Source organism: Pseudopodoces humilis, chromosome 3, assembly GCF_049639895.1.
Source record: "Pseudopodoces humilis isolate 2021_Gansu_Grassland_sample_001 chromosome 3, ASM4963989v1, whole genome shotgun sequence".
NCBI classification, from domain to species: Eukaryota; Metazoa; Chordata; class Aves; order Passeriformes; family Paridae; genus Pseudopodoces; species Pseudopodoces humilis.
This window is the reverse complement of record NC_142202.1, coordinates 66927852-66942145: the sequence shown is the minus strand read 5'-3', so window position 1 is coordinate 66942145 and position 14294 is coordinate 66927852. Positions and strand designations below refer to the sequence as shown.

At 37.7% G+C, this 14294-nt stretch overlaps 1 protein-coding gene across 1 annotated transcript in view; it reads right to left on the bottom strand.

Annotated features, from left to right (window-relative positions):
• HS3ST5 (heparan sulfate-glucosamine 3-sulfotransferase 5) overlaps positions 1-13875 on the bottom strand; it is a 92323-nt gene extending 78448 nt beyond the window's left edge. The window contains exon 1 of the mRNA XM_005518289.3: positions 13674-13875. The gene's annotated coding sequence lies outside the window, so the exon portion shown is untranslated. The remainder of the gene's footprint in view (positions 1-13673) is intronic.
• Between the last annotated feature and the right edge of the window lie 419 nt (positions 13876-14294).

The window sequence follows — 14294 nt, the reverse complement described above, 5'->3', positions numbered from 1 at the left end:
TTGCTTCCCTTGTAATCTAGAGGGATCTGACAAGCTCTCGACAGTTTCCCTTTGGTCTAAAATGAGTTACTGCTGAGTTTCTGGGCTCTATTAGTCTTAGTGGTGAACAATGTTTACCTGGTTCTAAAACAAATGCAATTTTATTGACATATTTTTTATACTAAAAGAAAAGGTAACCAAATACATAAAGGGCCCAATGTGACATCTTCTAGTTCCGCTTTCTTATCAGCACAAATCTCTGAGCATACACTAACAGCAGTGAAAAAGCAGCAAATAGCAGCCATTGGGTCGATACCTGCAGCGTGCCCGAGTGCCATGGTATCGGTGACCAGCCTGCATTGCCTTACACTTCTTAGAAAGGCAGATTACCTCTTTTCTCTGGCCTTTAGGCAGTGCAAGTCTCCTTGAGCTGGATCTAGAGCAGACAGCTGGGCACAGCACTACAATGCCACACTTCACACCCCTCCATCATCTACACACTGTATTCTGTATGTAGCATAGGCAATGCATGTGGAAGGCTGGGAAGAGGAAAAGCTGTAATAACTACGGTGGCTGAATAATGTGGGGGAACAAAACCCACACCCTGAAAGAAAATCTCTCTGCAGTTAACCAAGCTAAATATTAAGAACCACCAATGGAAAGGATGTGACTTTTATTTTGATCCTGCTTCTATGTCATTTCAGAATTTTTTTCTGGGCCATCAGGGGTGCTTCCTTCCCATTGGGATTTACTTGCTAACATCTCCAGCAAGATCAATTATTTATCACAAAAGATAACCAGAAGAAAAAGAACAGAGCCCTATTCTACTACCCCTGGCTAATTTCACAGCTTTATAGCTAGTGCCAGACAAAAACCATGCACCAGACAGGCAGGACTCTTTCTCTGATGATGAGGCACCCACTTGGAAAGAGACAAACCAGGCTCCAGTGTTTACTTGGCAGAAAATGGGACAAAGCACTCCAGCAGGGAAGCCTGGCACTCTTCAATTTATGTTACTGAAACCTCTATGCCAGGAGGTCTCTGCATGACAGCCTGTAACTGGACAGCTTCTACCAAAATTGGGTCAGCTCTGTTCACAGGCACCAGCTGAGGATCTGTCCTCCCAATTATTTATGTTTGCTGTGATATGGTAACGATATGGTACATTCCCCAACCATCCCATTGCCTTACATTGATCTCTCAGATGTTTTGAAAGATGATGAAAGTAGCAAGATGAAAGAAAAAGGAAAAGCGCAAAACAAGCTCACATTAAATATTCATAACTGGTAGTAATTGCAAACAGAAAGTAGGAAATAAAGCAGTAGTGATTATGCAGTGTCCAAAACATCTACAACACCCTCCAGGAATTTTTCTCCATAGATTTCTGTTGCTGGGGTTGGAAAGTGACCCAATATTTTTTGGCCTATGTCTTTGGTCAAATTTTGTACCTTGTTTATCTGACATAGGCCAGGGTTAGTTAAGAGTAAAATTAAGGCTCTACACCTTATTTCTGCTCTCCAAGAAAACCTATGATGAACCTCTGTCTTCAGTAAAAACAAAACAGCATTTCTACTGTGAAAAACTTTATATTTTAACAGCTAAACTGTTGTGTTGTCATTTCAGGTGTTAAATATTGTGGTTTCATTAAAGCAACTGACCTCTAAGTCTTAAAAGTTCTTACTTTTAAAGTTTTTTAATATGACTTCTGCTTATTTTTATAACTCAGGCAATTCTGATTGAACATTATTAAGTCTGTTAACCAAAATATTTTTTTAAAATTACATGTATAAAAGGTTCATTTTCAAATGTAAGATGAGAACTAGAAGCTTTATCTGAAGGCTTCTCTTTCATGTAAAAATTTATGAACATGCTGACTTTCTTGAAATTACCATTTGTTCAACTACATAAAATCACGAGTTTATTCCAGTCTGTCTATATTTCTATGGTCTAACAGCTGGTGTTGCTTAATCAATGTTGAATACCAATGCATGTAGAAGAGCCATGAAGTATGTCCCAGGATGTTCTTGTGGGTTAAGACCTGCTGGGTTAGACTCTCATGTCAGTGCTAGAATAAACTGCAGTATTAGTTTCCTGAGCCATACCAGCCATCTCAAACCGCAGGAGTCACAGGTAATTCAACCTGTTCCTACTTTGCTTAATTTTAATGCTCCCATGAAGTAGCCTTTCCCTGTGATATGGAACTTCAGCTCAGAGAAAAAAGCAAGAATTCTACAGTGAACTTGTCAGTTTTTGCCATCTGAGCACTTGCTCAGCTTTGGAGACTGCAGTAGCCTTGTTAGGTTTCTAAGGCACCCTAATTACACACATCTGAAATTGCAGAATGCTTCAATTTAAGCCAGCATACAATCAAGTTCTGTGCTTTCGCAAATATTCAGAAACATCATCTGACAGGATCAAGAGAAATTGAATGGATATCTACTGGGTTTTATCTGCAGCTTTGATGCATAATTTTTCATTTTCTTTAGTCGGGTTTAATACAAAGAGAGAACATGCCTAGAGTCCCACAGAGGTGTTTTGACATTAGGCTTAATAAAGCATGAAGAAGTCATTAATAAATAATGTTTTGCTGGTTAACAAGTAAAGTTGAATGCATTCACGAGACCCAGAAGTAGATTACATCATGCATGCAGCCAAATGACTTGTTAAAATGACTGCAATGGTTCAATTTTTTCCATTGTGTTTGGCACAGCCCAACACAACATCGCACAAAAAAAAAAACACTGCAGCATATACACATGCACCTTCAATTACAGTGTTACCTGTCAATTTTTATTTGCACTCAGTGGGATTGAGTGGTTTGTAAACAAGCATTCATGAAAGTGACAAAGAGCTATTTAAATATTGTTAAGATTTGCAGAGATCGAGCATTGCTGTCTGGAGTTTCAAAGGAAAAGACCTCTTGTATTCATTGAGTTATGCATCATCCCATTCTCGTGTCAAAGCTACAAGCTTAATACATTTTACTGCAGACATGTTTGAGCTACAGCTTTCAAGGTTGTGTCAATATTTCTGTATGCCCTTATTTTCCAAGGTTAAACATTCTGGTAAGTTTTGAATAAGGGTCTGAGGAGAGTATCTATGTGCTTGGAGTCAAATACACAGCTCCCATCCCCTTTGGCTACAACCAGGTTTCATGTGTTATCTGGACTGGGAATATGGCAGCGTTAGGGTCTGGATTCACTCTCCATCGTGATGACTTTGTCAGCTAAATGCCTAAATTGGGAGCTGAAGTCACCTTAAACTCTCCCTGTAATCAGTGCCAAGAGACAAATGTTTCCAGAATGTGATTCAGATCTGGGCTTCTGATTACAGAATCAGCTTAAAATGAGCAAGTTCTCAATTTAGAGACTTCTGCTATATGCTTATGCTTGTAGGCAGGAAAACTCCTCAGTCCCTCCAATGAGGCCAAGGAACAGATTGTACAATTCAAGTTTGTGCCTGTGAGATCTATGCAGTTTGTGAGGGAAAGAGAAAAAAAGATAGGAAAATGTTTCCTTATTTTATTTTTAGTTTGAGATATAGTCATATTCTAAATAAAGAGTCATGATATTCAGAAACAGGGACAAAGATTCCAAATGCATGTCTTCAAGTCTCCAGCATGGTTTGTATGAGCACAAAAATGCATGCTCCAGTCCTCTATGTTAGTTCACTGCCATTTGTAGGTAGTGCAACTATCTTGGAATGAACATTAAAAAAAAAAAAAAAAAGAATATTTGATGTCATCTATTTACTGAAAACCCAAGTTCCAACATATTTAGTGTACTTATGAAAACTAGATTATTTTTCACACCTGATTGAGCTGCCAGGTTCCAAGAGTTACAGAGAATAAGAGGATTGGAGGAAGCTATAATAACTTCTGAAAATGACTTAAAATCTCTGATATATGTGAGGAAAGGAACAGCTATTTAGGTCGAGCAATTTTTCCAGTTGTTTAGGGTTTTTTTTTTAAGAAAAGATATGAAGAAAATAAACTTCAGATCCATGCCATTTTTAGAACATGAAATTGAAAAGTACCAAATCTTTTAGTCTGAGTCACAAATGGGGTGATTTTCCTGTGACATTTCAAATTTTGCAAAAGTAGAAAAGCCTTTTTTCTAAACATCCACAGATTTAAGATATTCAGGGATCTGAAATATTAAATAAGCATTTTTGATATGGAACAGTAAGTAGCAGTGGATAAGGTAAATGGCTCATTTATTTTCCATGTCTTTCTTCCATTTACCACTGAACAACATTTCTATCCATAATAATATAAGAATGCAAATGCATGAGCACAAGTCAGTGAAAATTGAAGTATTTTAGTGAATACACTTTCTATATATTATCCTATGGATTCACAATCTCTGCTGACTTGGTCTTGGAAAGCAGACTTGGGTGTGGATTACCTCAGAAAATGAGACATAAATTTTAGAATTCAGTCTCCGTTCAAATTTTCCTAATGAAAGCCTAAGTACTGAAACCAAGAAAAACTTGTCCATGCTCTCAGATGAGAATCACAAGATTACTAGGAAACTGTCACTGCCCAAACAATGCAGAACAAAAGTTTTTGGAGATACCTGTCTTGTGAAACGTGAACTGCCTGTGGAATGCAAGAATTAGCTGGATACACAGCACAGTAAATACAGCAATGCTTCTGGGCTGGGTGATGACAGGATTTGAAGTGACAAGCTTTCTTGCAAGCTAAGACTCTTGTGAATCTTCAAATGGTGGGTTTATCTATTCAGATTCTGCTTGTACTATATTTCAGGTATTTACATCCTTCTAGGACCATGCCAATAATCCTGAAGCATATCTGAGAACATTGACTTTTGTTCTCAAGGAGATAATTTAGGAATAGCTTAGTGTCACAAAACACCGGACAACAAAATTACATCAGGAAGTTCTATCCGTTGCATGAGTTTGCATAGTTTTAGAATGCTACCTCCATAAGATGTTAAAATATAAAACATCAAATCTTTGTTGATGATAAGCCTTTTGACTTCATGAACGTGTAGCTGATGCTTTCAAAGAAGGTTCAACAGATATTCACATAGAAATATGTATATATTACCATGTGATAGAATCACACAATTTATACAGCTGTAAAAGGACTGGCTTTATGGAAAGAAATTACCATTACTACCTAATTTTGATGCACATTAACCTGCAAGGAGGAAAAAACAGAAAATAATATTTATGCTACAAAACATAAAAGTTAGCTAGAACGGTAAATCAAAAACGACACGGAAAAGAAAGGCACTTAGGTTTTCCTTTCCCTTTTGCATTAGGGAGTTAAAAGAAACTTGTGATTAAATTTTTGTAAACAGCGTTTGAAGCAAAAGCTGTTAAAGCAGGAATCACTTTGTCAAGCCCATTAAGACAGTAGTTTTCTTGATCTCCATCAAGATACCAGCATACTAATAAAGGAAAGAAAATGCCACCCTCTATCAGAACAACAGGGAAGGACACAGAAAGCATTTGGCAAGCTTTGGTGTAGACATCTTGCAATTGGGTTGGTAACTCTCTTTTAGGGAAGGAAGAAGGATTTAAGCTTTCAAGTAACAGTTCAAAATATAGAAAGAAGCACCAACCAAATCAATAAGCATGAAGTCCCCAGGGAACCCAGCATTTTTATGGCAGTATTTCCTGGGAGTCTCCTAGCAGATCAAAGCATGTCAGCTTTCATTATATCCCCTTGAGAGCAAAATGTTCACACTGCATCTTCTGATTTGCAAAGGCTCCAGGAGGCAGAGGCTGATCAAGAAAGTGTTTTGGAGTGTTCACTGTCCTGTCTCTGCTGGGACTTCTTGCAGTGACAGGGCATTTTGGGAGGGACGACACCACTATACCGTGACATGGATTGGCTGGCTGTTCATTCCTTAGAGGAGCTGGGTTATACAAATGGTCATTGAAAAGAAATTCCCAGATTTCTAGTGGAGTCCCGTGCACCCTTTTAGCTTGTCAGACTGCAGTCAGGATTTATGATTATACCTTATGATCTGAACACTGAAACAGGAGAAATTCTGCATTTCCATGCCATCTCTAACAAGCCCTGTCTTTTAAGTACCCCTCTAGAAATATACATACAATTTAGCAAAACAAATGCTTTATTCATGATGGCAGTAAGTACAGCATGGCTGTGCACATACCAATTGAATAGTAGCTTTGCATCTTTTTATTTTATTCCTCCCAATAACTACATGTTCCTACAAGCGTCTCACAGGCATACACTGAGTTTTCTACACAGCTTTTAATGGAGAACATTTTAAAGAGTTTTCATAAAGTAAATGAAGCTGTGATAAGCAGCACAGCTGGTGAGCCAACAAGAGACTACAAGGAAGGCATCAACAGGAGGAAAATGTTGTAGGAATTTATTGTCCTTATGAGGCCCACAGATTAACCAATCAAGACCAATGCTCCAGTTCATGTATGCAAAACATACATGGAAAATTAACAGGATGACTTGAATACACTCTGAATACATCTTTGCTGTTGAGACAGAAATTTGAGAACAAATATCCCCCAAAAACCAATACTGTGCAATCACCAGTAAGAAAAGAAAAAAGCTGAAGAGCTGTACAGTTATTTTACTTTTGCTTACTCCTGAATGTGAACTGGAAGAAATACAAGTGAAATATTTAGAGGAGCACATCTTACTTGGTCATGCTGTGACCTCAGAAAATCTAGGTGACTAAACTGTAGGTGACTGCTTATACCAACAAATGCCTCAGGAAAAAGACCCCAGGATGCCTTTTTCTGCTGTCTGTTGAGGAAGTGCAGTAAAAGGAAAGATAATGCTTCCAGGCAGAAAATTCAAGATTTTTACAGTGAATACCAACAGTTTTAGTTACTTCTCCTTCATAAAGATACTCATAACTTTTCATCAGTTTGGGACCAAGTTCAAAGACCTGTTCCATCCTGAAACTGGATTCCAGCTTCCCCAAGAGTGTGTGTGGCTTCTCCAATTGTTATTTTCATGGGATGTTACTTGTTTACAGTTTTCATGTATGTTTTCACCTCTACTTGCCAGTTATTTGTTACTTTAGGAGCTGTTGTATCCTAAAACATCCCTGATGAAGGACATTTGTATGACCTCCCAGAGTTTAAATCACCCATTTTTAACCTTTTTCCCATGAAGAGTAGAAGTCTTAATTTTAGCAGACATACAGAACCTCTGGAAGTCAAATTCTTTGCTGAAAGGCCTCTGCAGTATGTACAGACCCTAAAAGATCACTGCATAAGCAGAAGAGAATAATTAAGCCTCAGGAACCCTCTTTGCTCAGTAGGTTTCAGATTATTTCTTGTAGAAGTTGTCCATTTGCAGAAAATGAAAAAGCAGTTGTCAATATCAAAAGATCCAAAGCAGCTGTACCTTTGAGAACAAAGTTTATTGTGCTTTCTCTCCTGATACAAATAAGAGCCTTGGAGACACTGCACTGAGGGAGCAATGTTCTCTTACTGTGAAGCAGAGATCTTTGTGGCTGGGCCTTTTTCTCGGAGGCACACGAGTATTTTCTAGATTTTGTTGGTTTTGCTGCCTCATATTGTAAGCAAAGGGAAAACTAACAGGCTGAAAAAACCCGTGTTGCAGATGCTTTTAAGTGGACTGTGAAGAGTTCTTTGTTCGTTCTCTGGGGCCACAGCTGAGCAATGTGCTTATCCTGCCTTTTTCCAAGGATATGAACAGCCTCATTGCAAGCTAATGCTTAAGGCATGAACATAGGAATCTTGCTCAACTGGCTGTCTGGATCATTTCTGTCTTTCAACCAGTGTTGTCTGGATCTCACCCAAATTCATTCTCAGCCAGATGCTCTTCTCCAGGAGCCATTTTCCTCTAGGCAGTGCAACATCTTTATGATGGCTCTGGTTACATCTGTAGAAAATGAGATACACACTTGGGTGTCATCTGCAAAGCTTGCTTAGCCCCTCTCTGGAGTATTTTGGGAGTATTGGGAAGGGATGTGGGAAAGGATTTATAGTCCTATGGTCAGACTGCAGGTGCAGGGTATTGGGAAAAAAAGCAAACGATGTTACCAGTTTTCTGAGGTCCTATTGAAACCAGACTTTGTGTCTGCAAGGTATACAAGATTGGGGTATATTCACTTAACATTTAAAGGAGGAAGAGAGATAAATAATTCCTTGGCCCTGTCTGAAATTAAAAAGTCCTTGCAAATTAATACAGCACACCAAGCTGGATATTGCTGTAATACTAGCAAATGGAAACATGGTGCACAGTATAAAACTCCCTGCATAAAATAGATAGAATGAAGAATATTGTTTGTTACTGTAATACATTTTGGATATTGTGTGTTTTACATTTAATTTTACAGTGCAAAGGATATTACTGAAAGAACGGCTTTAGTTGATGCTTTTCTTATTTGGTAGAGCTGATATATGAAGAGGTTAATGTGCTAAATTTACATTTTCCTAGACTGATTATTTCTTACTCCAATCTGTCTTTCCTTGTTCTTAACCTCTTTAAAAAGAAATTATATAAAATAGGACTCTTTTTGACAATTTTAGCCAGAAAACCTTACTTTCCCTGCTGATTTTCATGCTCTACAAGCTTTGCCATCATAAACCACTTTGCATGTATTAAGGAGTATTATATTAGATGAGGCAATTTAGGTGTATCCCATTTCACTTGGTGAAACTAAGCAGCTTTGCATTATAACTAAGTTGAGCTAATGAGAATGCGTTTTAAAGCATGTGTTACCTGAAACTGAAGTTAGCTAGTCATTCAATCCTGCAACCTGTGGGTTTGCAAAACGATGGCAGGAATCCTGCTGTGAGGGAGATAGGAAAATTATTATAATCTGCATTTCTAAATTGAATGAGTATTTTGCTCAGCAGAGGCCTCTTGACTGTAAATAGTCTGAAATTACATCCTGCTGTTTAAAATGCCTTTTTTTCCAAGTAAGTAAAAATGCCCACATTTTCTTAAATCAAATATTTTTTAAATCTTAGATGAATTAAATTATCGAGAGCGGAAGAGTCATAAATCCTTTTCTACGTCTTGTAAAAACTGTTTGATATTCACATTTATAATATAAGGGAAAAAGGTCTAGAATTTATGGCTTTATGTTTTAATAATTTAATTATTATATTTTTAAAGCTTATCATCATGTCTCTCCCATCATTTTTTTACTGAAAAAAAATCCATGTTTACAAGATTTTTAATTTGTACAGGGGAAAATTGTATGAATCAGCTAATAGATGTGATGTCTAACTTACCATTAAGGTAAATTCATATTGAAAGTTTCCTGAAAAGACTACAAAAGAGAGCAAAAGCCCATGGGTTTACAAGAAGGCAGAGGGTATAAACTTCTGCCACAAGAATAGCATGGTAAACATAACTTCATTCATGTGAGTTCTTTATCTCATTAAAGCTAGAAATGACACAAGAAAAAAAAAAAAAAAAGAAAAAAGCCCTGGGGATAAGGATTAGAGGCCTCTGTAGTTGTTTGAGCAATGGTTTTCTACTGTGTGAAAGCAATACCTACTGTAAATACTTTTCATTACGTCCTCTCTAAGAGTTCAGAATGGGAGAGGAGGTGTCTCATCTTATCCTCCTGAAATTCTCAGTCCTTTAAATGGCAACCTGTGAAAACATTTATAGTAAAAGTTGTCTGTGCTCCCACTGGAACTTTGCAACACTTGGCAGTGTGTGTGTTTCTAAGTTGAACAAACCAGGACAAATTCTCTTGCCCAGAGTGTGGATGACTCTGTCTCTCTACCCCAAAGATGTTGTCTGTATTCTTAGCTGCTTCTTGGAAACTGTTCCTTCCCTACCTGCTTCCTGAAACTGATATCAATTGAAATCAATACTGTGCATTGAATGGGACTTGGGGCAAAACCAAGGCAATACAGGAATAGATGGGATGGATAAGCAGGATCCAGGAATCAAACTGGTGCCTAAGCCTTGTTTTGCTGTTATAGATAGATGTTTGTGGCTTTATGTATTCTGATAAGAAGTAGTGGTTGAGAGGAAGATGAGGTCACTCTCATGTGAAAGGTGGTTCTCAGGAGGACCAACGAGACAGGCAGAGATGATGACAAGGGTATAGACATATCTTAAACACAACCTGTTTTTCTGAAGCTTAAGGGACCTTATGCTGAGTTTCAGTCTTGTTGCTTTAGATTAGGATTCACAGCTCTGACCTACTTCTGAAATGGTGGACAGACCACTTCTGGGGTATTTTTGCCACAAAATACATTTGACAGAAGACATTTTTGTTTCCACACATTAATTCAACCTCCTAGGACGTGGAAGGGCAGAATTCAGTCTTTCCTGTGTCAGAGGACTCTCCTCCCAACCTCTGGGAGGAAGTTGTAGCCTCCAGGATATAGTCTGTATGTTGTAGGCTTAGCACAAAATCTCCAGGATCAGTTTTATATCTCAGGTTATGCCAAATGTTCCCAGTTCACAATCCTTTTTTGTTCTTAATTTTTCCCCCTTTATTAAATGCACAATGTAGGTACTCAATTCAGTATAACCATCATTTATTCACTTACATCAGGGTAATTTTTTACCTTTGTTACTTAAACTGCTGCAGGCTTTGGGTTTAAATCTATCTGCACATGTTTGATCAAATTCAGCCAGTAACAAAAATTAACCATGGAAAATTTGGACAGGTGGAGCTCCACTGGTTTTGCAGCCAGTCAGATAATTTAGCTTACTCATTTTGATTTGCACTGTTTAAATGAACATGTCTATTACCTGTCAAAGACAGTTTGTTCTCCAATCTATCAAACAACGTTTGTAACATTTTTTGTAGCATTAACCATGAAATCCACAAAAATGAAAAATAAAGCAAGATTTTTTACACCATTTTACGTCCAAATTTATATATTGGTATTAATGAATGCATGCTTTATTAGCAATACTGTAAGAAAAGTGAAAGATGTGGAGGATACTTAACCTCACGAAGTACAAGTCCAAGAGCAAATTTTACATAAACTGGGGCAATTCTGGAGAGTACTAGGAGACAAACTCATTGAGACCATCCTTGTGGGGAAGGATTTGGGGGTTCTCATGGAGGAAAAACTGGACATGAGCCAACAGTGTGCTCTTACTGCCCAAAAGGCCAAACACATCCTGGAATGCTTCGAAAGAGAAATGTCCAGCAGGTAAAGGGAGGTGGCTCTCCTCATCTCTCGTGAGGCCCCACCTGAGTGCTGCATCCAGGTCCAGAGTCCTCAGCACAAGAATGATATGGACTTGTTGGAGTAGGTCCAGAGGAGAGCCACAAAGGCGATTAGAGGGATGGAGCACTTCCCCCGTGAAGATAGGCTAAGAGAACTCATCATTTTCAGCCTGGAGAAGAGAAGGCTTCTGAAAGACCTTATAGAAGCCTTCCAGTATCTTGAGAGGGTTTATAAAAAGGAGGAAGATGGACATTTTATATTGGCAAATATACAAGGAGAGGACAAAGGGGAATGGATCTAATGTGAAAGAGGGTAGGTTTTGATTAGATGTTGGGAAGAAATCTTTTTTTCAGAGAGTGGGGGGGTAGTGGCAGAGGTTGCCCAGAGAAGTTGTGGATGCCCTGGCAATGTTTAAGGCCAGGCTGGATGAGGCTTTGGCAACCTGGTTTAGTGGAAGATGTCCCTGCCATGGCAGCAGGGTGTAACTAGATGATCTATAAGATCCCTTCTAACCTAAACCATTCTACAATCCAATCTTCCAGAATTATCTATCCTAAAATGGCAAGGTTTTATCAATAGCTATGCTGAGATAGCCAAACCCATAATCCTATCCTTTATGTTTATTTATCAGTGCACACACAGACATATTACACAAACCTCCCAAGTACAAACATACACTCAGTGCCAGAGGATTACAACACGTTTGACATTTTAACTCTGCAACTGAGATATTCATCTACCTCACAGGTATAAAACTATATAGGTATAAAACTATAACATCCACACTCAGAGGTATAAAAGATGTAATATTATCTAAAAAGTCCACATATTAAAGCTACAACATACGCTTTTATATGAATTTTACTTTCTTGGAAAATATTTAGGTATCACATTGAGGGCACTTCACAGAACTAACACAGCTCTCCTCCACACAGAAAACTTTGCACAATCTTGCAACTCCTCTAACCTTCTGCTTTTAAATGGAGTGTGTATTTTTATACTCATGTCCTTGTTCCTACTGAAGTCTATTACAAAGATTCTCTGTAACTTCAATAGAACTTAGATAAAATAAAACTCCATTCATTTTTTTATTTGTTTGTTTTGGATTTTTTTCTCCTCCTATCTGGAGTAGATATTTGGTGCCAATGGGCAAACAATTCTTTTTGATGAGGGATGATATTTTTATCTTTTTTTTTTATTTATTTTATTCAGGGAGTTGGTGTTTAGAATATAAATTCAAATGCTAGCTAGAGTAGCAGACAGAAGACGATTGATTAGAAAGCTGTTATTCAGATGATGGCACTAGAATCCCTCCATAAAAAAGAAAAAGCAGAACAGAGTTCTTATACTTCTAATTACATCAAATCTGAGCTCCATCTACTTTAGCCAATAGGTTTCCTGAAATTATTTTAACAGATTTTAATAGATTTAATAGGAGATGCTTAATAAGAAAATGTAGTATTTGTAAAACTAGCTATTTTTTTTAAAATGTCCATATGAAATAAGATGAAGTTGACAGAATGAAACTGAAAATAACCTTTCCCCCTCTTCCCCCAAACCCAGATAGAGCCTTAATCCTGAAAAATACTCTGCAGAAGATGAAAAACAGATGGCAATCATAGAATAAAATCAAGGTTACATGATTGTTCACTTTTCTTCTCTCCTGCTCATAGCATTATCCACATCATTATAAACATAGTGTTTTTTTATAATGTTATGATTAGTGCTGAAAATCCTGATGTATCTTTATGATCTTGCTACTTTCCTTGTCAGTTAAGTGTCTGAGACATGACTTGATGAGCACATATGCCCACACACATTCTACCACCTTTCTGAGCATATATCTGCTTACAAAATTATTTTTTCTATGCTTTCAATCATACCATAAAAAAAATTATGTCAATGAAATATTCTGGTCAAGGTTGATCTCCTGAAGTGGCAAAGTAGTGTCAGAATAATATCAGCAGATTATATATAATATTTTAAGAGAAACCGAAGTGTAGAAAAAGCAATTTATCAAAATATCAGTTTCCAGAAAATTAATAGCTGCCATTAAGAAGAAATTATTTTTTTCCAACATGCTATGAATGTCTTTGTCATTCTCCTTAAGCCTACACGCCATCTAGAACAATCAAGCACACATTTGAACAAACACTCTGATCCCCACTGACTCTAAACAAAAACCATCTCATGAACAAAGTAGAATACTGTCCCCTTTTTTCCAGTTGTAAATCAACTGGAAAAGAGTGAGAGTGATTGAAATGCACTAAACACAACTATAGAATGGCAGTCAAATTCAGAGCATGGGTAGAGCATTCTCTTGGTGGCCAGCTAGTAATTTAGTAGGTTTTAGGTTGCCCGAGCTCACTAAGCACATTTATTACGAGGCAGTTGAAAGCATGATCTCAGCTATATATATATGCTGTGTTAATCACCATTTTATTCATCTGTGTCCCTGTTCAAGCAACAAATTGAAACATAGTCCCTGGTGCTAAAGATTAAATGAAACAGTCCTGAAACCTGAAGCTTTTAAGGAAGACACTAACCTTTGTGTCCTTAGGCACATCCAGAAAGTCCAGTACATCTACATTTGATGAAGAACATTCCAGAAGGATTTAACTCATCTGTTCCAGTGTTCAGTCCCAAGAAGACTTTAGTGGTCACTGAAAAGACCACTCAGGGAATAAAGCAACTCCAGGTATGCAGATGGAAAGATCAGACATCTCTGCTGCAATGGTGTACACCTCACTGTGCCTGCACAAAAAGAGAAAACACTTGCTGCATATTTAAAAAAAAAACAAAACAACCCAACAAGCCAAACCAAAGAACTGAAAGAACCCAAAACCTCAGTTTCCCTGTATAAGAATGAAAAGAAATATTTTGCAGTAGGGCCCCAGAGGTAGTACATGTCAGCTCATGTTTCTGGAAGTAGTGTGTCAGTATCTTGTAAACATTGGCAGTCTGGAATCTGGAGCACAGGTTAGAGAGTAAGGGGAAGGGGGAAGGAAAATTACAACAAATGCATTTCACAGTACTAAGCCCCAAACAAAACTCATTCCTAATGACAGAAAATGGCTAATTACACTTATTTTAAGTGGGCTACAGGAAAAAGAATGTTAGATATTTACTGGAAAGAGGTAATATATTGCACATGCTGCTGCTACTCT